The sequence below is a fragment of the Mus caroli genome, chromosome 13 (genome assembly GCF_900094665.2).
Source record: "Mus caroli chromosome 13, CAROLI_EIJ_v1.1, whole genome shotgun sequence".
In the NCBI taxonomy this organism is placed as follows: Eukaryota; Metazoa; Chordata; class Mammalia; order Rodentia; family Muridae; genus Mus; species Mus caroli.
Genome location: NC_034582.1, coordinates 97,486,129 through 97,510,334, shown reverse-complemented (window position 1 = coordinate 97,510,334; position 24,206 = coordinate 97,486,129). Strand labels below are relative to the sequence as shown.

General features: G+C 41.0%; 1 protein-coding gene across 8 annotated transcripts in view; it reads left to right on the top strand.

Annotated features, from left to right (window-relative positions):
• The first annotated feature begins 5,501 nt into the window (after positions 1-5,501).
• The window catches only part of Erbin (erbb2 interacting protein), a 100,873-nt gene continuing 82,168 nt past the window's right edge, over positions 5,502-24,206 (top strand). For 4 of the 8 annotated variants that reach the window (XM_029468543.1, XM_029468541.1, XM_029468540.1 and 1 more), the window contains exon 1: positions 5,502-5,870. The gene's annotated coding sequence lies outside the window, so the exon portion shown is untranslated. Of the gene's footprint in view, positions 5,871-6,374; positions 6,436-22,504; positions 22,655-24,206 lie in introns of those variants that run through there. The other 4 variants (XM_029468539.1, XM_029468538.1, XM_029468542.1 and 1 more) reach the window with 4 other exon arrangements.

Here is a 24,206-nt window from a genome sequence, read left to right as displayed (position 1 = left end):
TTAGTGATTCCACTGATTTGTCATGGGTTCTCAGAGCCTGTGTCCAAGGAAAGCCTTACCGATAGGCCATCACTGTCATGTCGTTTATATTACTTTGTCTCATCATTTCAGCTGTATGTCTTGGGTGTTCTGTTTTGTTTTTTACATAGGGTCCTATTACATCACCGAGTAGCCTACATCCTGCTTTTGCCTTGTGAGTCTGGGGTTATGGGTGTGTCCTGCCACACTAAGCTATCTTGTAGGAATTTTACCATCCTCCATCATCACAAATGTAACAGAAGACAATTAGAAAGACTTCATTCACATAGCTTAAAAAAATAAAATTGCACTCTATTTGTGTGCCTCAGTATTGTGTGTGTGTGTGTGTGCAAAGGTCCGAGGACAACTTTTTTTAAAATTAGATATTTTCTTTATTTACATTTCAAATGTTATCCCCTCTCCTGGTTTCCCCTCTGGAAATCCTCTATCCCTTCCCCACTCCCCCTGCTCACCAACCCACCCACTCCAGTTTTCTGGCCCTGGCAGTCCCCTACACTGGGGCATAAAGCCTTCACAGGACCAAGGGCCTCTCCTCTCATTGATAATTGACTAGGCCATCCTCTGCTACATATGCAGTTGGAGCCATGAGTCTGGGGGTACCTGTTAGTTCATATTGTTGTTTCTCCTATGGGGCTGCAAACCCCTTCAGCTCCTTGGGTCCTTTCTCTAGCTCTTCCATTGGGGACCCTGTGCTCAGTCCAATGGTTGGTGTGAATATCCACCTCTGTATTGTCAGGTACTAGTAGAGCCTCTCAGGAGACAGCTATAACAGGCTTCTGTCAGCAAGCACTTGTTGGCATCTACCATAGTGTCTGGGTTTGGTGACTGTATATGGGATGGATCCCCAGGTAGGGCAGTCTCTGGATGGTCATCCCTTCAGTCTCTGCTCCACACTTTGTCTCTGTAACTCCTTCCATGGGTATTTTGTTCCCCCTTCTAAGAAGGATCAAAGTATCTACACCAAAGTGTTTGTGAATTGTATCTTGGGTATTCTGAACTTCTGGGCTAATATCCACTTATCAGCAAGTGCATGCCATGTGTGTTCTTTTGTGATTGTGTTACCTCACTCAGGATGATATTTTCTATTTCCATCCATTTGCCTAAGAACTTCATGAATTCATTGTTTTTAATAACTGAGTAGTACTCCATTGTGTAAATGTACCACATTTTCTGCATCCATTCCTCTGTTGAGGGACATCTGGGTTCTTTCCAGCTTTTGGCTATTATAAATGAGGCTGCTATGAACACAGTGGAGCGTGTGCCGAGGACAACTTTTGAGAGCTGTTTCACTCATGAGTCCCCGGGGGTTGGATCGGAGCCAACAATCAGGCTTGGGGACAGGCACTTTTACCCTCAGAGCCATCCCACAGGACCTTACATGATTTTCATTGTTATGTCTTGTCACGATTAACTTATTGCCCCTGATCTTTTAATGCCCTTAGTCTATAAAGCAGACTTTCTCATCAGTATGTATGTATATGAAAAGCAATACATTCAAGGCTGGTACTGTATGGTGCGTGTTTTAGGCATTGCTAAGATTTCGGGAATGTTTCTGTGCATGAGAGGCGACTGTTGTACTGGAAACTCCAAAAACTTTTATGGAAACCTTTTTACCGAGAGTCTTCCCCTGTAATTCATAAAATATTAACAAATCTTTTTTTGTTGTTATGGGAGGGGGAATTCTATTTCCAAAGTATCATTAACAAATCCTGGTATTGGTTCCTGCAGGTCCTGAGCTGCCCCCCTGACCTCCTGCCCTTGCTCTATCAAGGAGCCAAGAGGGAAGTGGAAAGAGGAAACTTGAATCTCTATTTTAAAAAAATGTCATGAGCCTAGACTTATTTTGACCTAGGCTTGTTTTTNATCTACCCCCCCCCCCCCGGTAGTCAGAAGATTCGTTCTCCTAAACTCATGATACACACACACACACACACACACACACAGGTATGTAATACAGAAAGCTTTGGCTTTAGATGACTAATTCTGTGTCAAAGGCTGAGAAAAGCAGTGCAAGGCTTCTCCTTGCACTCTGCCCATGTCGCTTCCCCAGTGCTTGAGCATTATAAATGCCTGGCTGCTGTGGCACCATGGCAGAAGGTCTTTTAACAAATCAAGCAAATGAACAGATACCAGTGCCAGTGCCCTCTCTCTGGTCCATTTTTCTGGTGGGCTGTATAAGCATTCTTTGGAATTCTAGAGACCTCACAAATGTTATTTTAATGAAGTGGCTTCTCTCCACTAGTGTTCTCCTCCTCAGCCCTGGGTGAGAAGGGGGATCACAAAGAATGTCTCCCTGTGTCTCTCTGAGAGTGACATTGGGGAAGCTGAACTGCTATCAACAGGTCACCCTTGAAGGTGGTCCTAGAGGCCAGTTTGCCACTATAGAGCCACAGCAAGGCACCCTTGCTAAGGGTGGTTTTAGTTTTCTGTTTAATCATAAATGAAAAGCTTAGCCAGCCCTTCTTTAGTTCAAGGTCCTGTGAGAGGATTTTCAATGAAAACTACGCTAAAGCACAGAACAAGAGCGTTTATGAGAAAGCCCAGATAGAAGACTTGGCTATTTCTGTGTGTCTGTTCATGTTAGAACTAAACAGTGCTGAGTAACAGAGACTGGTCATTTGTCATTACTGAATACCTGATCATAAATGGAGCAGCCATTTCATAGATACAGAACGTCTGGGAAACACTTCATAAGGGTTTATTAAAGAAACATTTGTCCAAATAGGCAAAGTGGATTCCGACTTCAAACACATGGACTAGTAGAGCATTTTCCTTAAAATTATGAGCAATATTATTATAGCTCTGTCTCAGCTGAACAGGACATAGTAAAACATGCACCACTCTTGGGGCTCATCCTACAGCAGAATCAGAACTTTGGTAACAGTTGAATGGGGACCGTTTGTTGCCTGTATTCCTGTTCTCTGTACTATCTAAGAAGCGAGGCTCATTCTCTATTCACTCAGCAGCGACATATGCTATCTTCGTTTTCTCCTTCCACTAAAAGCTGCTTTAGAGATCAATCTGATGAATTAGGTATAAATGACTACTGTTAAGGCTTAAAATATTACCTTTCCTGAGATTATGGCTTTGCTCTAGAGAAATAAACCCCGAGGGAATAAGTGCAACTGACAGAATTGCAGGTGAGTTATGGCGACTTTTAGTCAGAGTGGTAGTCACAATAGTCCCCAGCAGGAATTTACATTTAAAAAAGGCTAGGAGCAGGACAAGTTTTAACCTAGAGTTGGGGTTTCCTGTTATTTAGGCTGGGGTTAGGTTTGTTTCAATCTCTACTACCCCTTTCCTCACATGGTGCTGGAGATCAAACCCAGGGCATGGGTTCTACTAATAAACTACATAGGGAGTTAAATTTAGTAGGGTCTAAAGCTACAGGATGCAGTAGTACTGGAATCCCAGGAGTAAACAGAGTTCTCACTGGATGGAAGCTGCTTCATCCAGGACACTTTAGAATAGTGACCTTTTGATCATAGCCTTGCCATTGAGCTCTGATCAAACTCCAAACATTTTCCAAAGATGGTGTAAAACAAAACGTTCTCATGTCCGTTGAAACAGTCTGTACAAATACACTGTTTTTAAAATATACAATGGTTAAGATCCCTATTAGTATAAAATAGATTCCCAAGTTGAAATGACTAGTTCTGCCATTCCTGGGGCTGTCATTGAATGTTTTTCAGAGACTGCTCTGAAACCCTGGTACCACTGTTCTCTTACGGCTAAGAATCTAATGCTCGTGTTAGTCAATTCTAGCAGTTTTGGGTGTAGTTAAAATGCTTCCACTTCAATTCAAAATGATGTGAATATCTTTGGAATTATGCCAAGTATTTGTCTCTGGCATAGAACTCACTTTAGTAAATAATTCTTTGGTGGACTTCGTGAACTCTTTCCCTTGGATGCAAGCCAAAACTCATCTGTAAGGCATATAGCTTTTTATTCAAAGTTGGTGATGAATAATTATCTCTGGGCTACAGACGGAAGAACTGAACCAGTGGCTTGAAGGACCCAGAGGCTAATTACCATCCCTGTGCATAGTTAATACAGCAGAGTGGGGGTGGACGATGGTTTGCCCAGACTCTATTCCATTCCCTCGGGTAAAACAAGGATGTTCTGTCTGCTAACATACTTAAAGCAGTAACTGTAAAAACGGCAATGTTATGGTTGAAGCTTTCTAAGCCATATGTGTTGACAGAATGCTTAAGTCTCTCTCTGCAATAAACGCAAACCCTGCCAGGCAGAAAGAACTACCAGGGCCAGCGCGACTGACTGAACGACTGCACGCCCGAAAGCGTAGGGGCTGGAAGGCTTCGCAGCGCTCGGAGTGCATCCAATGTTTCCTCTAACAAAGGCACCGTCTTGAGGCAATTTCGCGGGCCACGCTCCCCCCTCCCAGCACCAGCTTTGTCTCCTCGGAGGGGCCCCCAGCCGCGTCGCCGCTTGCAGCCAGCTCGGAGGCCGGCCCGGCGTGGGAAGAAGCTGCACCGAGCAGCGGCGGTGGTTTCCTGCAACCTGAGCGTGCCATTAGAGGCGTCGGAGTGCTGCAGCTGAAAGAGATACCTGCTGCCTGGAAATCGGGGCTGCACTCGAACAACCTCTTTGCACCAATTACGGTCGTACAAAGAAACTCGATCGGCCGGGGCGGCGGAGGCCTCGCGGGGTCCTGGAGGGCGGAGGGGAGCCCGGCGGGCCGGGCCCCGGGAGGGTGGGTGGCGGGCCTCCCGCCGCGCGCCTCCCCGCCAGCCCGCGGCCCCCGGCCCGCGCCCCCCGCCGCCGACGTCGTCCGCGTAGACCCCGTGCGCGCTGACTGGCTCGCGCCGGCCTTCGCCCGGCTGTGGGCGGTTGGGGCGCCCCCGCGGGAGGCCGCCCCGCCCCCGTCGCCGCCGCCGCCGCCGCGCGCAGCCTCGGCCCCCTTAGCCGCCGGGGCGGTGGCGCTGTTGCCGCCGCGGCCTGTGAAGCAGAAACTCCCTCCACCCCGGCCCGGCCCGGGTCCGCCTCCTCCTTTCTCTCCTCCGCCTCGCCTCCCCTCTCCGTCTCCCGCTCGAGAGTGAAGGTGGCGCGGCGGCGCGCGACGCAGCCTGGGCCCCCGGCGCAGGCCCGCGAGCTCCCGAGGAGATCGCGCCGCCGCGGCCGCGACCGCGGGGAAGGAGGACGGAGGAGAGCGCAGGGACGGCGGCGGGAAGCCCGGAGGGTTCGAGCGCGAGCGGCAGAGACAGGGCCGGCCGGTCGGACCGCCCGACGGACGGTCGCCTTCCAGCCTGCGCGGCCGGTCGGCTCCGGCTCGGAGCGGCGGGGGCCGGGCGGGCGCAGGGCGCGGCCGGCGCACTCGAGACAATACCCGCGCGGCGCGGCTGTGGGGGCGGAGGCCTAGTGCGGCCCAGGCCGGCCGAGCTCCGCGTCCTCGCCCCCCGTGGGCCGCGCGAGGTTCCGCGGCTCGGGGCGGGCGCCGTCCCCTCCCCCTCGGCGGCGCGCCGCCCCGGGGTTCCGGGTTCCCGGGCCCCGAGCTGGAGCCTGCTTTTCACCCAGGCAGGAAGTGAGTTTCGCACGGCAATTCCGGGCGGTGTCACGAGTGAAAAGTTTTTTCCTTCGGCGGAGAAGCGAGCCGGGGCTGGGAAACTCCTGACACAAGTCGCGAGCAGGAAGCCAGCCCGCACCCCAGCCCCCACCGGAGCAGCCGCACTGCTGCGGCCGGCCGGGCGGGCGGCAGCTCCACATCCGCCTCGTCCTCACGGGAGCCTCGGCGGGGCCCGGAGCCACTGAGGAAGGGCAGGGAACCATGTCAAGCCGAGCCTCGGGACGGCTGCCCTGAGACACCCTGAGAGGTAATTTCTTTTCTTTTTTTTTTCTTTTACGGGAAGCGTCGGGCCAAGTTCGTGGGCCGGAAGCGATGGTACTTTAGTCCACCTCGCTCTGCCCGACTCGTCTCCCTTCTTTCTCCCGTGCCTTGGCATTTTAAGCCGCCGAATAGTAGAACTGATTTCTCCCCCTCGCCCCGTCTACCGTCTGGATTCCTTTCTTTTTAAGATGGGGATTGTAAGAATGCGGTGGGACGAAAAGTTTTTCAGCCATCGGAAGAAAGAGTTCCTTTGTTGAGCAGGAGGGCCAGAAGTTTTAGTGCTCCGGGACGTATACATTGTATATCAAGTTGCTGAGGCTGGCAACTTTTGTTTCCGAAGAAAGTTGAGTCTTCTGGCTGCGGGGAGAGATTGAGTCCCTCTCCCTGAGATGGCTGCCACATTTGTTTATGTTGGTGCCGATTGTTTTGGTTTTCGCGTGAATCCTACGCGGAGGTCGTTTCGGTAGAACACGTCTGGTTCTTTGGACTTCAGAAACCGGCTGCCTGCCATTCCCGGTTGCTTTTTCTGGACAGCGAAGGCGCCACTTGTAGTAAGTCGTGCGTTTTTTTTTTTTTCAGTCAGTAGCTTAACAGTGCTTGTTTGGTTACTTGATTGAAGACAAGTAACTGCTAGATTTTTCTTGAAACTGGCGTTCTAGGAAGCAGAATGTCGTAAAGATTAAGGATAAGGTCGGAGAAGGATATGGCTACAAATACAAAACAAAACAAAACGCTAAACACCTGCAAGTAGTTGATTGGTCAGGACTTGTATGCAGTTCCGAATAGGAACAACACTGGAAGAGAAGCGAAATAAAACCCTTAAGATTTTCAGGAGAGTCACACTGTGCGGAAAAAGCGGCGCTGTTTTGCAGTTGTATGTGTGTTGGCCCATCTGTTTTTGTTTGCTTCAGCCTAATAAGTGATAGGTACGGACTGTTCGGACAGGAATTCGTGAAGCATGGCAGACATTCCACCAGTCAGACCTAGGGACGCTTCTGAACCGATGGAGTTTTCTTTATGGGTAGAACTAATTTTGGTTGCAGTAAACCCTGCTGTCTTTTCCCTTAGTAGTGTTTCAATTGTGTGTGTCTTTTAAAGTTTAATTTGCTCCCCCTGCCTCCAAGTACTTCTGTGGTAAGGGAAGTGACAGATAATACTGTATTTTAAATAAATATTAACTATAGGTAGATGTAGCTTAAGCTTAAATTGATGTTTAATCAGATATTACCAGAATAATTACCAGAAACCTGAGGAAAAAGAGTTGACTTCCTTTAGTTCAAAAGAAGACAGGTAGGTTTTAAAGATCAGGATCAAGTGAGCTCACAACTTGTTCTTGGCTGTTTGGCTTTCATTAAGTACATTTCAAAAGGAGAGTCGTTCCAGTACTTATGTTGTTGTGTTATTAGGGCTTGGTCTCTGGAGTTTTTGTTTTCATTTTTATTTTATTGGTGAGATTTGTGAACCATCAAGCTATTCCTGTTAAAAGTCAGATTGCTTTATGAAGGAGTTTAAAGTGCATTACTGGTGGACTTTATGATTTGGGGACGTATAATTAGGCAGCAAAAGAGGTTAATCTTGAGCATATGAAAGAGGGAAACAAAATAAATGACATTGAACTTCGCTTTCCTTTTATGGCTTCTACTTGGCTTCAGCCTCAGAGCCTGAATAGAGCAAGTCTTTTAGAGAATGAACACTTGCAAAGATGTTTTTGTGTCATTCCATTTTGTATAAAGTATTGTCACTTGAAAATGCCTATTTAACACCCCCACCCCTTAAGGAAGTAGGTTATTTTTGAAAGAGTAGTGTGTTTATATTTTGACATGTTGAAAATGAGATGTTCCACCTTTGTGAACCTTTGATTCCCTTTTTCCTCAACAAGGCATTTATTTTGCAGTTAAGATTGGGTACATTTAGCATCAAATTAGCTTAATGAATTTTAGGTTTTATACTATTCTCAAGCCAAATATTTTTGGAGACTTATTTAAAATGAAGCAACGGATTGAAAAGAGATTTCTTCTTACTTACAAGACAGTGATTTGAAGTCTTTCTGAATGGCCTTAAAATCTATATATTTTCAGCATTGGGTGAGGGAAAGCCTCCCCTCCCCAGTTAAATTGTGAGATAAAACACTTGCAGAGTGTTTGCCTGCACTGCATAGAGAAGTCTGGTAATGAAGACAGTCACGAGCTTTCAAAGCGTCTCCTGGTTCAGTGTTACGATGATTCTTTGCCATTTAAGAACAAGCTATTTATTGTTGATGTCATGTATAAAATGCTTCAAGAGATTAAAGAATGCAAACAGTTTTTATTGTGCTATTTTTAACCAAGTAATAACTATAGAGATATTTTACACTTATTATTGGTAATAAACTTCTGAAATTTGGTTGTTTTAGGCATTTTATATATTTTTTTTTATTTTTGACTCTTTTCATTTCAAAAATACTTTGTAGTAAACACCATCTGCCAAGGACCATACTTTAAATCCTGAGAAAATTAGGTACTTATTTGGGCATTTATTTGAAATAATTGCTTATCAATAACATGATTTTAGAGTTTAAGTTCCTTTTTATTATAGGAAAAGAGTAGGGCAATATTTACAAACTATTTGGGATTATACAGAATTTAGTGAGTTGGATAGCAAATGCATTTCTTAATAAATGTTGATATTTAGAGTTTCTTTAAATACACCTACTTTGTTGCTTCCATTTTAATCTTGACTCTGTCTTATTCATCCATTTTTTTTTCTGTTTTGTTTGTTGTTGAACAATGACCCACAACACTGAATGGCTTTCTCACTTCCTTTCTTGACAGCAGTGTTACACTTTCTTAACTGTTCATAATAGATTAATTCTTGAATGCACATTATTTTTGTTGGAGTACAAAATGTATATATGCATTCTGTTCTGAGCTACTTACATTTGAATTAGGGGAATTTCATTTCCCCTTCACACGTATTCTCTCCTTCCTCAGCACTGGTCTGACCTACTCTCATTGTACTCCCAGTTTTCAGGTTTACAGTTTATCTTTCTCCTCTCTTGGGTTTCCTAATTTTAAAGCCTGCCATTACTCAACTCTCTCTTCTAATTCCTTTAATTTTATTTTAATTTTTCTTTTATTAATGTACTAGTTTATCCTATTTTTCCATGTTCATAAAAATTTAGTTATATTTTGCTTTGCCTCTTTTTTCCAAAGTTCCTTAGGCCATGCATTTCTCCTCAAAGTGTTTGAAATATGAGACAAAACAATCGATTTGATCATTCTGTTTAATTCTGATGATGTTTGCATTCCAGCTCAGTGTCCATGGCATGTTCATGTTTATTAGTGTACCACTTTGTTTTATGCTGTGTCATTGATTTTCTTTTCCTGCCTCAGTGTCTCTGCAGTCAGACTTTTCCAGTTGTGTGCATTCATCTGTCTCTATCCATAATTGCATTGCTACTCTACCACATTATTTTTGTCACTTCCAGTTTTGTTCCACTGCATAAAGTCCTTGTCATGCATTGTACATGATAGTGTGAAAGAGAACAGAAAATAAGAGCATCTGAAAGTAAACAGTGAAATAACGCCCCACTCAATGTGAACTGTATGCATCTATGAATTTAATTGTATAGCATGTTTTAAGAAACCCTAGGAAACAACAAAAATGCATTGTGTAATCAAAATAGGTGTAATAATGCCTGTGAAGTTTATTCATGGGGACACCCTTATTCAGATCTTTGTGCATAGTGAGCTATTCTAGGCTTCTTGGTGTGCTAGAAGGATTGAGAAAGGCACATTGACAGCACCATGAAATTATGACTGATGAGTATTACAGCGAGAGAATGGGAAAATGGAAAGAAGATTGAAGAACTTAGAAAGTACAGATGTTCTGAACTTATGATGGGAGGGCATTGCATGCTAACAAACTGATCACAGCTGGAACTAATCAAGAATGTACTCATTTTAGCACACCTACCAAGTGTGATGGCTTAGGTAAGACTGACTACCTTACCCATGCTCAGAACACTTTCTAATCCTGCAAAATCATCTCACACAAAGCTTAATTTATAGCAGGTATTCAGTATCTCCTGTATTGAGTACCTGTATCAAAACAACTTTGCCAACCCAGTTTACTATAGGGTATTATTGATTCTCCTGATATTTTTTTTTTTCTTCTGAGAAATACCATACCTTTACTGGTTGAAGAAGTGATCAAAATTAGCTGGGCACTGGTGGTGCACACCTTTAATCCCAGCACTTGGGAGTCAGAGGCAGACAGATTTCAGAGTTTGAGGCCAGCCTGGTCTGCAGAGTGAGTTCCAGGACAGCCAGGGCTACACAGAGAAACCCTGTCTGGAAAAACAAAAACAAACAAACAAACAAACAAACAAAAAAAGAAGTGATCACAGTTTTAAATAGCTTCTGCTGAGTGTGTATCAGTTTTATGCATTGTAAAGTGAAACAGCCATGAATTGAACCTTGTTATTTCAGACCAGTTGTAGTCTGAACTACTTGTTTTGGGACAGAATGCCGACTTTACATTCATTTGCAGGTTGGCGGAATCTCTCTGTTGTAATTAATGCATGATTGTGAGAAATAGTAGCAGTTTTAAGATTATTTGGTGTTTTGATCTTAGAATTCCCAGTACTTCTACAAATTGAGATCCTCTGCAAGTTTGGGTTTGTGTCAGCTATTGATTACTAATCTTGTTATAAATTAAAATTTAAAAACCATTGCCTGCTAACATTGTTCTAGCAAAAAAAAAAAAATTTCCAAAACAAATACAGTTGTGACATGTGGATTGTAAATTCCCTTCATGGATATTTAGGTCCCTTATATTGTATATATTCTAATTGTATAACTCAAAGCCCATTTACTAGAAATACTTTAAGACAATGTTAGATGACTTGTAATACTAAATCCAGCATAAATACTAAGTAAATGATGCATTGTTTAAGAAATAATGACAAGAAAGAAAAGTCTGGGGGCTGGTGAGATGGCTCAGTGGGTAAGAGCACCCGACTGCTCTTCCGAAGGTCCAGAGTTCAAATCCCAGCAACCACATGGTGGCTCACAACCACCCGAAATGAGATCTGATGCCCTCTTCTGGTGTGTCTGAGGACAGCTACAGTGTACTTACATATAATAAATAAATAAATAAAATCTAAAAAAAAAAGAAGCCAAAAAAAAAAAAGAAAAGTCTGTATGTATTCAATACAGATGCAATTTCCCTCTGAGTATTTTCACCGTGGTTGAACTTAGGGATTTGGAGAACTGACTATAATAAAGGAAAAATAGGATGGCTTTGTGTTTTTGCAAGTGATTTATGTTGGGCTTAGTGTAAAGCATCTCACATCTCATATCAGATTTTTCCATCTGTTGCAGTATGTTGTTTTGATTGAAATACATGAAGAAAATCTAGCCCATCCAGTTACATTGTAGATACTTATGGGTTTTCTGAGTTATGGCAGAATCTTAAGACTTAATCTTCCAGCTCACTCCTTGTTTTTCAGCTCTTAATAATTTGTTTTTTTAAAATACAGTTCCTAAGAACTTTTTTTTCAAAGAGGTTGGTTTCTATTGTTCAGCAGTATTTTGGTCTACATATAACCTAGACACTCTGAGTTATTAATTTTTTTAATATTTTCTTCCATTTTCTACTTGAAATTTGATCTTGTGCTTGGTAGGTCTGTTGTGGTTTTGGGCTTGCTTCAAATATTATGTTTCTTTTTTTTTCTAGTGGATAAAGTTTTTATTAATAGCCTACTCTGTACCTTATTGATCTCTCTGTCTTCCCAGCACATGAATACTTGCTGTTCTTGCCTTGGTACTTGTTAGAGGAGGAGGGCTGTATTAGTGTGTTCAGCTTCAGGACATGTGGGTCGCTTGGCTTCTTGGTACAGGTGTTTCCTGTTCTTCAGGAGATGCCTTCCTCTGTCCAGCATCCTGCTGGCTTGTCAGCTTTCCCACAGGACAAATAGCTACATCCGAGCTTCAGCACATCCTACTGTAATTTTGTCTACAATCTGACTGACTGCTCAGATACAATTCTCCTAATCCTTGCTTAAGAAACTCCATATCTTTGGAGGTACATTTCATGCTTGTTTTCAGCACCTGCCCCAGTGAGTGGATGCCTGTAACCACAGATAGTACCAAGCCCGGTAATTGTATGCCTTTTCCGTCTTAACTAAGCACTTGCCACATAGTGTGGTTGTAACTTTTTTTTAATTTTAATTTTTTTAGTGGTAAATACCGGCTTTGAGGGCCTGTACTGCCAGGCAGGTAGTCTACTAGGTGACTAGCCCTAGCTCCAGTGGCTGTAACCTTTGCTGTTTAGGGTGGGATAACAAAACTAGTGTAAATATCTTCACAATTTCATAGATAGAAGGAACATTCCTTGTTGCTGACTTGTGTAAATATCTTCACAATTTCATAGATAGAAGGAACATTCCTTGTTGCTGACTTGGAGGCAGGGTGTTCTATAGCCTAGGCTAACTGTGAATTCACTGTGATAGCTGAGGTTGGCCCTGGACTTCTTATTCCTCCGCTTCTGTTTTCACAGTGCTTGGGATTACAGGTGTGTACTACTAACCCTGGCCATGAGATGGATTTTTTTTTTTCCGAGACAGGGTTTCTCTGTGTAGCCCCCTCCAGAGTCCTGGAACTCACTCTGTAGACCAGGCTGGCCTCGAACTCAGAACTCTGCCTGCCTCTGCCTCCTGAGTGCTGGGATTAAAGGTGTCTGCCACCACGCCCGGCATAAGATGGATTCTTAATGTGAAGTTTAGTATATTTATTACTGAGAACTTGTACCTTTTTCCTGAAAAGGAAATGTGTGTGTGTGTGTGTGTGTGTGTGTGTGTCTTACTAGCCTATTTACATTTTGAGCCCATTAAATAAAATAGCACTGAAATACCTCTGCCATGTATTTGATGCCTTAGATGGCTATGACGTGACTGATAGGTAGGGTGTGTACACAGTGTAGATGCACTACACAAAGGGATAGTGTGCCATTTTACTTGAGAATTGTTCATTTCTGGAACTGCCTATCAAATAGTTTTAGAATGGCTGACTTTAGGTGACTGATTGTAGGCTGTGGGACTGGATAACCAGGACTGTTTGATTTTATTTGATGTCACCTTCCCTCCCCAATCCTTGGCAGTCTGATTACTCTATAGATACATACTCTTCCCAGGTTTTTAAAATGGCTGCAGACGTTTTGAACATTTTTCTCTTGTTTGAGGTTTTTCTTGAGTGTGTGTGAGAGACTGACCTTAAACTCACTTGGTAGCAAACATGACTTGATCTTCCCATCTCCATCCCCTGAGTGCTGTCCTTACAGGCACATGTCATTATTGTTCCCAGGACTGGTTTTATATGGTACTGGGAATCAAATCCAGAGTTTTGAGGAAGCTCAACAAATAGTCTTTGCCTGAATTATATCCCTAGTCTTTGTCTTAAGTTTTGAGGCAATACATACAAATTGAATCTATTTGTTCTTTAACCTGTTTGGCAATAAATAGCCTATCTGATGCCTTATCACTCTGAAATACTCCCATGTTTCTTTCTTATAAAGAAGGCTCTTTGACAATCGCATCAAGACTGTCAGAGGTCGAATTTAACACTACCTGCTAAACCCCATTTGTTGTCTTTATGTGTTATAGCGGCTTGTCATTCTGCTCCTGCACTCTGGAACAGTGTCTGCCTTTCAAGGCACTGATATGTTTAAAAACTGCAAGCTTCATTGTTTTGTTGACTATTCCATCATTTTCAGTGTCTTATGTTTTCGCATTAATTTCTTACAGATTTCATAATTAGAGTTTTAGGATTAACTCTCAGAATCTTTATCAGGCATCGTACCAGGTAATTGTAGCTTGTCCACTACTCACACTGTTTAAGTGACAAAGGTTGTGACTGCCAAACTTCTTTCAAGTTTGTTTGTTTGTTTGTTTTGGCTTTTTGAGATAGAGATTCTCTGTGTTAACACCCCTGGCTGTCCTGGAACTCACTTTGTAGACCAGGTTGGCCTTGAATTTAGAGGTTCTCCTGCCTCTTCATCCCAAGTGCTGGGAATAAAGGCATGTGCCACCACTGCCTACCTTTTTCAAGGTATTTTTTTTTTCTATTTGTAATTAGTATTTTGAAGATAGGTGTTTTGAAACGTAAAATTTTTTCCTCATTATATTTTAAATTTACTTATATTTATTTAGAGTCAAAGTTTCCTATTCATAGTGTTAAAATTCAGTTTCATTAATTTTTATGCTCATTATTTTGTGTAGGGCTGGTGATCCAGCATGGTAGGCTAGTCCACTCCCACAGAGCTGTGCTCCCAGCCCTCTTGTTTCTGTTTAGCTAGTGAGGACTTCTTCCACTTGGCTTTTTCAAATATTAATTTTAGAATGTAACTATGCTTTTTAAATGCTCCAAACAAATCTGCTACTATCTTGTTATTATTGTAAAGATCTATGTGTGTGTGGGAGTTCTTACTTGTGCAGGTGCAGAGACCAGAAGGTATTCTTGTTTGGTATCCTACTCTCTGAACGGGAAGCTCTTGTTTGTTTGTTTGTTTGTTTCTCTTTTTTTTTCTAGGCTGGAATCCAGCAAGCTTCAGTAATCCTATTTCCACCTACTAGGACGGGCTTACAGGTTTCAGGCTTGTGTAGGATACCTGACTTGTTATGTGGGTACTGGGATCTGAACTCCAGCCCTCATGATTTGTGTAGCAAGGACTTTTAATTGTTGAAACATCTCTCTAGCCCCTCTTTGGTTATTTTAAGAGGAAAATGGTAGTTAGGAAGCAGTGCCTGGGCACTTGTATTTACTTCTCTAGGGGTACTACCCTAGGCTTTCCAGGGAGTCTTTCTATGAACACATATTTGTATTTATATCTGTGGACAAAACTATGAGTTTACAATAACACTAATTCTAATAGACACAAACAGGGTTTTAAGTTATTTAAAAATTTTTGTTTTCGTTTTTTGAGAATAGCACCTTACTGTATAGTCCTGACTGTCCTGGAACCTGCTCTGTTGACCAGGCTGGCCTCAAACTCAAGAGATCCACCGGCCTCTCCCTCTTGAGTGCTGGGATTAAAGGTGTGCACCAACACTGCCTGGCTTTTAAATTTATTTATTTATTTATTTATTTTTTCTTTTTATGTTTATGTTTTTGGTTTTTTTTTTAAAGATTTATTTATTTACTTATTATATATAAGTACACTGTAGCTGTCCTCAGACACTCCAGAAGAGGGAGTCAGATTTTGTTACAGATGGTTGTAAGCCACCATGTGGTTGCTGGGATTTGAACTCCTGACCTTCGGAAGAGCAGTCAGGTGCTCTTACCCACTGAGCCATCTCACCAGCCCCTATTTTTTTTTTTTTTAATTTTTAATTTTTTTTTTTTTTGCTTTACTGGGAAGAGGACTTGGGTCTCTACTATTAACATGTATCTTTAGTTTTGGTTTTAGTTGCCCAGGCTAGTCTTGAACTCACTCTGTAGCTCAGTCTTGAACATTCACTATTCCTGCTTCAGCTTTCTCAAAGACCCCTTACCCTCCAGCAGCTGGAATTACAGACTTCTGTATCCTTACTTAGGTCTTGATCATTTTTGTTTCTTTATCTGTTGGGTTTTGTCCAGTATTTGTAACTCATCTCTGACAATGAAAAGTAGCCCCCCTCCCCCGTTTTGTGTGTGTGTGTGTGTGTGTGTGTGTGTGTGTAATTAATGGGAGCATGTGAATGTGTTGGGGAAGCCAGAGATGGGTTCTCTAACTTAACTGGAAACTTACCTTCTTGGCTAGGCTGGCTGGCTCTAACCCCCAATTCTGAAGATACGAACAGGATTGCAGAGCAAGTACTCGCACTCATGGAGCCTCTCCCTAGGTCCTGTTCGCTGTGTTGAAATTCTGTTGTTTATATCATTTCAAAGTTCAGAGCTTTACATCTACCTGATAAGGATACCCTTGGTTTTCAAACCAGAGGTCAGTTTTAAACCCTGGAGTAGAGGTTTTGCACTGGGACTTGTGTGAGAAACCTGTAATCTAAAAATGAATTCCCCCTCACTGTAGAATTAATGGGTTGGCCTTTACTATCCTTAGAGATTTTGGACATTATTTAAGGGACATACCAAGATAATCTTACGTGATTAGATCTACTTTTAAACTTGAAAGAAAGGCCAAGCAAGTTTCTTGCAAGTATTTCATGGGTTAGGTTTCCTGTGAATTTTGGGGTCTCCATAAAGTGTAGTTTATTGTTTTGGTACTGTGTGCTAGGAGGGGTTCATAGATAGCAGATACTCTTTGATATGTCTGAGGTAAGAGAAAGCCATTTCTAAACCAAAGACCATTGTAGTCACCTTTTTTTTCCCCAAGGAAAAGAACAAGCAAGCAAACTGTTCTTTATCTTTACATATAAATTTTACTATTGTTATTTTGTGTGTGGGGGCGAGGGGGTGAGAGGGTATGTGTCTGAGAGAGGCAGAGATACATAGAGACAGAGAGGGAAGGAGAGAGAGAGAGAGAGAGAGAGAGAGAGAGAGAGAGAGAGAGAGAGAGAGAGAGAATATGTGCACTGCATGTGCATGAGTGTGTCAGTCTGCCTGCCTGCCTGCCTGCCTGCCTGTGTCTGTCTGTCAGCATATAAGTACCATAGTGAGCATATGAAGGTCAGAGGACAACTTATGGGTGTCAATTCCTTTCATTTACTGTGTGGGCTCTGGTTTTGAAGCAAGTGCTGCCTGCCAAACCACCTCACCCATCCCTTAATAGTCACCTGTAGTCATATTTTTAATCATTCTTATCTTAGTTATTGAAATTGTTTCTAGTATTATCAGTTTTGTCTTTCTTGCTTGCTTTTTTTTTTCTTTTTTTTCAGTCCTGGGGATTGAACCCAGGGCCCTTGTATGTTAGATAAGCATTTATTTGATCCCTGAAATGAAGGGAAATGATACACTTTCATGCTTATTATTCATAGAAACACAGTGAAGACTTTAAAAGATTCATAATAGAGAAATGGGGCTATAGGTCAGTGCTAGATTGCTTGCTTAGAATGTAAGAAACCTTGGGTTTATGTCCCTGTATTGTATAAATAAAAAAACTTTCAAATAGAATTTTAGTTGATATGCTTTTACTTTCAAGGTATATTCTTACAACATTTAGTAATAATCTTTCTATTTTTGACTCATAAGTTAAACTATATCCTAATATTTTATAATTTAATTTAATACACATGTTAACAAAACAGTTGTTATCTTTTTGTTTGTTTGTTTGTTTGTTTGTTTGTTTTCGAGACAGGGTTTCTCTGTGTAGCCCTGGCTGTTCTGGAACTCACTCTGTAGACCAGGCTGGCCTCGAACTCAGAAATCCACCTGCCTCTGCCTCCCGAGTGCTGGGATTAAAGGCATGCACCACCATGCCCAGCTGATTCTTACTCTCTTCAAAACAAAACAAAACAAAACAAAACAAAACAAAACAAAACAAAACCACATCAATTGTCTATAAACATTTATTTCAACTCTTTAGTAATTTAGTAAATCATCAAATGGCAGTTATTTCAGTCCTTTATTTGATCTTTATATAAATGCCACTTCTTAATGTAGTTTACGTAGTGTTTCACAAAGTGCCTTGGTTTTTTAGTTACACTTTAGAATTAATTTTTGTCAATTACATGTTTCCTTGATCATGATGTTAACTTTCTCCTAATGTATTTCTTAGATAATTTGTAAACAGAAGGCATGCTTCTTAGGATGTCATATTTTCCTGTCTCATCATTACTGACTTGGAACTAGTTTAGGTTGAATAAGCCTTTTCTTTTCTCTTTTGATTAACAAAAAGAAACTGTGAGCTCCGTGCCATGCTGAAGGACTTTTAGTTTCTCAGTGACATTGAGTGAGATTAGAAATATAAATCCAGCTTTCCCAAATCTGCTGCTTTCACTCTTACATTAGTGTTTTTTAAAAGTATGTTCGACATATCTGATTTCTTTAGAGTAGTGCTAATCTCTAAAGATTTAAATAAGCATTAGAGAAAAAATGTTTGGGTTCACATAAGTCAGGAAATTATGGACAAATAAATCTTTTTTTTTTTTTCCTTTTTGGTGAATGCCAGTTTATCATATGGCTTTTAAATTTTTGAAATAACTTGAATACAGTTCAATTTACAAGAAATATTAGTATTAATATTTGAGCCAGTAAATTCCATAGAGCAGTTTATCTTAAAGCAGTATTCAGTTCTGCAACATGGTTTCAGATTTTTGTTTTTCCAAGTATACCTAAGCTCTTTGTGTAGTATCAGGCTTGCAAAAAAAAAAATTGCTATTAGTTTAATATCTATCTTTTTGCTATTAGTTTCAGATTTTTGTTTTTCCAAGTATACCTAAGCTCTTTGTGTAGTATCAGGCTTGCAAAAAAAATTGCTATTAGTTTAAATGCTATCTTTTTATTTCCTATGTATCAGCTTGTATTCATGTGACACATTCCTTGCAATTAAGCTAATACTGATACATTGTTACTAACCAACGCCACCTTTGCTCTTTATGTTGTTCTGTGGGTTTTGACAAATGTATAATGACTTTGATCTATCATTATTGCTAAAAGTATCAATAATAGATGCAGTGATGTGTATTAAATGACAGGAATGGCAGCATTGATATTAGAGATGGGAGTGAGGAATGATAATACTCTTGTTATAAGACAGTTAATTTGCCAGAGAATTTTACTGACTCTTACATGTGAAAGTTACTTGTAGTTTTTATTTATTTATTTTTTATTTTATTTATTTATTTATTTATTTTGTTTTTTCGAGACTGGGTTTCTCTGAGTAGCCCTGGCTGTCCTGGAACTCACTCTGTAGACCAGGCTGGCCTCAAACTCAGAAATCCGCCTGCCTCTGCCTCCCAAGTGCTGGGGCCACTACTGCCCGGCTTTTTTTTTTTTTTTTACTTGTAGTTTTTAAAAATTGTTTTATTTATTTACATTCAAAATGTTGCCCCCTCTTCTTGGTTCCCCCTCCAGGAGTTCTTCACCCCTCCCTGTCCCCCACATTACCCTTCCCCCTGTAGTTTTGGAAGAAAGAAAGTAATAGACATTTGGCAATTTGTATCTGGAAAATTGAAATTTTGTTCCTTTGGTCTGTTGTCAGTTTTTATGTCCGTACCATACTATTGTTATTACTATGGCTTTCATATAACTTGAAATCTGGAATGGTAATTTGTCCAACAGTAGTCATTTTGCTCAGGCCGCTTTGGCTATCTAGGGTCTAATTCCATATGAATTTCAGATAGTCTTTTGTGTATTTCTGTGAAGAATGAGATGGAGATCTTGATTGGGATTGTATTGAATGTGCAAATAGCTTTTGGTAGATGGAAGATGAGTTGGCCTTAGCAGGCAGGGCCTGGAGTTTAGATGTGGTGTGGGGAAGGATGAAGTTATGGTGGCGGGCATGTTCTCTGTTTATAAAAATGCTTTGTTTCAGGTTTTCAATTAAGTTTTTTATTTTGAAATACTTATATATTCACATAGAGTTTTTCAGTGAGGTTCTGTGTACTTTTTATCCAGTTTACCTTAGTGATATTGTGTATTAGTGTATTGAAGAATTACAATTGCCAGTTCCATCGCAGCATTTAGTTTTTAATGTCTTAGAAGTATCCTCCAGATTGTGACAACTCATACTTCCATTGTTTTTACCTTTTTTTTTAAAAAAGGTATTTTTGTAGTGATCCTAAATAAAGGTATTAATTTATTAGTAGGTATTATGCTTAGGTATTTTTGTAGTGATCCTAAGTAAATTAAAGTTCTCGATCCTCCAACCCCCCTAGAATGGTGTAGAACTCCTACCATGTTAGGAAAGATACATAATCTTGCCATGACGTAACTTTGATCACTTGGTTAGGGTAGTATCTGTCAATTGTATCCATTGTAATCTTTTGTTAGACGTCCAGCCCATCTTCAGGGAAATTGGAACCATTTAAGTTCGACTTTGGGGAGAGAGTTAGGTATCAAGTTAGTATAAATATCAGGCATCATACATATTATGAAAAATGTTTGGATACTTTGTAGATACTTCTTCATAAAGGTTTGCCCATCATGTTACCATACTTTTGTAATCCCCCCAACCCGCCCAACTTATGTAAAAGACACTATGACATAGCAAGGAAGGCTTATGTCATTAATCTAAAAATGTAAGTATCTTGGCCAAAAGAGACAATTAAATGTCAGTTTAAACTTTTAAAATTTGTTTGATCCAAATAATGTTACAGGATCCAAATTTTTTCTTTTGAAACAAGATATCCATGTAGCCCAAGCTGCCCTCCATTTTGCAGAGACAAGGTCTCCTGCGGGGACCTGTGGCTCTTTGCTATGGCTAAACTGGCTAAGCTCCAGGGAGCCTCCTGTCTACTTTCCCATTGCTAGGAGCATGTGCTGCCACGTCTGGTTTTTATGTGGGTTCTGAGGATCTAATTCAGAACCTTATGCTGAAGGGGTTGCACTTTACTGACTGAACTGTCTCCTCAGCTTTTATGGTTAAGTATTTTTATTACATTTTTTTCATATATGTGTGTGGTTACAAATTCCACTGAGTGTTTGTGATGGTCAAAGGATCCTTGTTGGTTCTCTACTTTGACCCTGTGGGTCCAGGGGCTTGAACTCAGTTCATCAGGCTTGTTCTCAAGTGCTTTTACCTGCTGAGGCATTTTGCCAACCCAGTAAGTGGAGATTTCATCATGGCTGTGTGACTTATGTATGCTTTATACCTTGTAATGATTCTCCTATGCTATCAATTTTGGATAATACATTTCCATAGATGTAATTTGTAGTTGCAAGTCTTCATTTATATCTTTTCTACTTAAGTATATTCTGTTACTTGAATTTCAACATTCAAAATTGTGAGGTGAGCCTTAAGTGGTAGTACATTCCTATAATCTCAACATTCCAGAGCCTGAGACTGGAGTATTACAAATTTGAGATTATCTGAACTACATAGTGAACTTCCTTGTCTCTGCTTCTGAGTTACATGGTGGGTTTTTGTCTCTCTCTGCCTCTGTCCGTCCATCTGTCTGTCTCTTTTACACACACACACACACACACACACACACACACACATACACACACAAACACACAGAACACATCCAAGACAATTCTACCTTTGAGCTAACTAAGCCACTTTTCATTAAAAAGTACCAATCTTATTTGATAGCAGTGGAAAATTGATTAATATACTTTATTTGAAATTAAAATCATAGATACTTTAATTTTCCAAACCACAGACAAGGTTTGAAAAGGGAGGGGGTGACCTATTTTCCTACTAACTAGAACAAAGAATAGATGTGGTACTATTGTTATAACCATATAGTTTGCCATGATCTTGTTAGAAAATGTCATTAAGTGTGGGGTTTTTTGTGGGGGGTGGGGTGGGGGAGTGTTTTAAGATAGGATTTCTCTATGTAGCCTTGGCTGTCTTGGAACTCACTCTATATGGACCAGGCTGACCTTGAACCCACAGAGATCTGCCTGCCTCTGCCTCCTTGAGTGCTGGGATTAAGGTGCATACCACCACCACCACCACCAGGCTGTCATTAAGAATTTTAAAGGTGCATATTAGGTTCTTTTGTGGAGAATTTGGAAAAAATTGAAGCTCACTCCTTCTAAAATGAAATATATACCTATTGCAGTTACACTCCCATCTGCCCAAGAGAACTAAAAACTTGCCCTCAAAATGTGTTGGGATCAGCTGTATAGTCCCTCAATGATGCCAATTCAAATGTTGATTAAAGGAATGGATTAATTAAAGGAGTTGAGATGCCACTCTGCACTTAGAAAGATTGAATTATTGATGAAACACAGATGAATCTCGTAAACATTGTTTAATGAAAGAAGCCTGACACAAAAGAGTATATATTGTATGATTCTATTTATTACGAAGTGTAAAACCCAGCTCTAATATTAGATGTGAATAGATTGCCTCTGGATAGTAGGGGCATTAAAGGAATTAAGGGGTATAAGAGAATTTTCTGGGTAATGAAAATGTCCTGAAACCTCAACATATACTCTAAGAAGTGTTCATGTCATTGTATAGAAACTTTGTCAAAAACAAACAAAAACCAACAAGAGAACAGAGCAGGTGACATGACTCAGAAGGTAAAGGCTTTGCCACCAATCCTAAGAACATGGGTTTTATTCCTGCAACGTTTTCTCTGACCTCTGTGGGATGGGATGTGTTCATCTACCAATACATGAATATAGTAAGACTTTTTAATAACAGACAAAACCTGCACATTTAGATGCTGCATGCCAGAGATTGTGACTTAATTTGTCTAGCGTGATGGCTGTGCATAGATTCTGATGCACTGTCATCACTAAGAACTTGGAGGGCAGTAGGAAGAGTCATTGGTTACACATAGCTTGTCTTTGGATATAATTCCATTCTGCGTGCACTTGTTACACGTGTACATTGATACAGGTATATTATATTGCCAAATAAACTACAATTAGAAGAGACATTGCAGTTTGTGCTAAGATTTGATGACAAAAATATTTGATACATTTTAAAACAAAATCTTGATATTCCATAATTTACTGGATTTTAAAGTCTGCTTTGAAAAAAAAAACAATCTAGCCATTCCAAATATACACATTTATGTTTTCCCAGATTCATGACTAAAGGAAGTTGAAAGTTGTGTGGGACCGACTCCTGGATTAGAAGATTATCACTCATCCCTGGCTGCTGACTAATCCTTTTACTACTACATCTGTGAGAACTACTCAGATGTAGCGTTTTACCGTGTCAGGTCCTTATTCTGTAAGGAATGGTACTTCTCCATTTGAGTTAGATAATATGTGAAAATGAGTTTTAGGTATCTTTGCTGGGGAGAGTAATTTCAAACTTTTGAAAATTGTGTGTGTTGGGGTTGGGGGTCTGTGTCTGTGGGTCTCTGTAGAGCAGTGGTTCTCAACCTTCCTAATGCTGTGACCCTTTATTACAGTTCCTCATGTTGTGGTGACCCCTAACCATAAAAAATTACTTTTGTTGCTACTTAATAACTAATTATAATTATAATGTAGTATCTGTGCTTCCATATGGTCTTAGGTGACCCCTGTGAAAGGGTTGTTCTACCCCAAAGCGGTTGTGCTATCCACAGGTTGAGAGCTGCTGATGTAGGAGTATGCATACAGAATCTAGAAGAGGGTGTCTGATTCCTTGGAACTGGACTTGTAAGCAACCAGATGACAGTCCTGGGAACTGAACTCTGGTCCTATGAAGAGCAGCAAGTGCTCTTTAACCAAGGGGTATTTGTTGGTATTGAGAGCAACCAGCCAATTTGGTACTCTTGAATTTGCTGGTATCAGGAGAGGCAATGCAGATCAGTGGTGAGGTCTCTTTGGGTGTCAATTTTTTTATTGTGTTGCAGAAAACTAATGATCTAGCATTTGACCAGTGTCTTAGTTAGGGTTTCCATTGCTGTGAAGAGACACCATGACCAAGGCAACTCTTTTTTTTTTAATTTTTTTATTAGATATTTTCTTCATTTACATTTCAAATGCTATCCCAAAAGTCCCCTATAGCCCCCCCCCCTGCTCCCCACCCACCCACTCCCACTTCTTGGCCCTGGTGTTCCCCTGTACTGGGACATATAAAGTTTGTAAGACCAAGGGACCTCTCTTCCCAATGATGGCCGACTAGGCCATCTTCTGCTACATATGCAGCTAGAGCTCTGAGGGTACTGGTTAATTCATATTGTTGTTCCACCTATAGGGTTGCAGACCCCTTCAGCACCTTGGCTACTTTCTCTAGCTCCTCCTTTGGGGGCCCTGTGTTCCAGCCTATAGATGACTGTGAACATCCACTTCTGTATTTGCCAGGCACTGGCATAGTCTCACAAGAGACAGCTATATCAGGGTCCTTTCAGCAAAATCTTGCTGGCATATGCAATAGTGTCTGCGTTTGGTGGCTGATTATGGGATGGACCCCTGGGTAGGGTAGTCTCTGAATGGTCCATCCTTTCATTTTAGCTCCGAACTTTGTCTCTGTAACTCCTTCCATGGGTATTTTATTCCCTATTCTAGGGAGGAATGAAGTATCCACACGTTGGTCTTTCTTCGATTTTCTTGTGTTTTGCAAATTGTATCTTGGGTATTCTAGGTTTCTGGGCTAATAACCACTTATCAGTGAGTGCATATCAAGTGACTTCTTTCGTGATTGAGTTCCCTCAGGATGATATCCTCCAGATACATCTATTTGCCTAAGAATTTCATGAATTCATTGTTTTTAATAGCTGAGTAGTACTCCATTGTGTAAATGTACCACATTTTCTGTATCCATTCCTCTGTTGAGGGACATCTGGGTTCTTTCC